Raw genomic sequence first — 1,494 nt, 5'->3', positions numbered from 1 at the left:
GATCATGAGGTCAGGAGATCGAGACCATCCTGGCTAACACGGTGAAACCCTGTCTCTACTAAAAATACAAAAAATTAGCCGGGCCTGGTGGCAGGCACCTGTAGTCCCAGCTACTGGGGAGGCTGAGGCAGGAGAATGGCGTGAACCCGGAAGGCGGAGCTTGCAGTGAGCTGAGATTGCGCCACTGCACTCCAGCCTGGGTGACAGAGAGAGACTCCGTCTCAAAAAAAAAATAAAAAAAGGAAAGAAAAGGTAGAGTGTTTTTGTGACTCACAGTACTTACCAGTAACTGCTTTTTATTAGATTCTTAGAGGTGTTGTAACCCATAGACGGTGAGTTCCTTGAAGATAGATCACTCCTCTTTGAATCTTCTTGTCCACACAATGTCTAACAAGTGACACTCTTGACTTGCTCATTACAGAAGTGTTTATCAAATAATTACATTTGATATTCTACTTTTAAGGAGGTATTTTCCCATGTTACAGTCATGAATGGGATGGTTATTGAGGAAAATAGGGGGAAAGTAAATGCTTACCCCAACTCTACACCTGAGTCTCTGTGGGGATAATCTCTTCACTGAAATGGTAAAATTTGTAATGTGGTCGGGCACGTTGGCTCACACCTGTAATCCCAGCATTTGGGGAGGCCAAGGTGATATCACTTGAGGCCAGGAGTTTGAGACCAGCCTGGCCAACATGGCCAAACCTGTCTCTACTAAAAAATACAAAAATTAGGCCAGGTGCAGTGGCTCACGCCTGTAATCCTAGCACTTTGGGAGGCTGAGGCAGCTGGATCATGAGGTCCACGAGGTCAAGAGTTCGAGACCCCATCTCTACTAAAAATAAAAAAATTAGCTGGGCATGGTGGTGGGTGGCCTGTAATCCCAGCTATTCAGGAGACTGAGGCAGGAGAATCGCTTAAACCCAGGAGGCGGAGGTTGCAGTGAGCCAAGATTGCACCACTCCACTCCAGCCTGAGCAACAGTGAGACTGTCTCAAAAAAAAAAAAAAAAGAAATTAGCCATGTGTGGTGGCCTAGGCCTGTAATCCCAGCTACTTGGGAGGCTGAGGCACAAGAATCTCTTGAATTTGGGAGGCAGAAGTAGCAGTGAGGTGAGATCACGCCACTGCACTCCAGCCTGGGTGACAGCCTTAAGACTTTGTCTCAAAAAAAAAAAAAAAAAAAAATCTGTAATGCTTGAAAGCAACCAAATCTGGGTTCTAAAGACAATAATCTTTAAACACTAACATCTCTTCAACTCTCGGTCAACTCACTTGTTACAAATGGCACATTCTAAGTATCTACTAAAGATCAGGCTTTGAGACAGTGTCTTGCTCTGTTGCCTAGGCTGGAGTGCAGCGGCAGGATCATAGCTCACTGTAGCCTTGACCTCCCAGGCTATTGATCCTCCTGAGTAGTTGGGACTATAGCCATGCACCACCATGCCCAGGTAATTTTTTTTTTTTTTTTTGTAGAGGTGGGCTCTCACTATGT

Source organism: Colobus angolensis, unplaced genomic scaffold (genome assembly GCF_000951035.1).
Source record: "Colobus angolensis palliatus isolate OR3802 unplaced genomic scaffold, Cang.pa_1.0 Scaffold44, whole genome shotgun sequence".
Lineage (NCBI taxonomy): Eukaryota > Metazoa > Chordata > Mammalia > Primates > Cercopithecidae > Colobus > Colobus angolensis.
The sequence above is the reverse complement of the archived record's forward strand: the minus strand, read 5'-3'. Positions refer to the sequence as shown.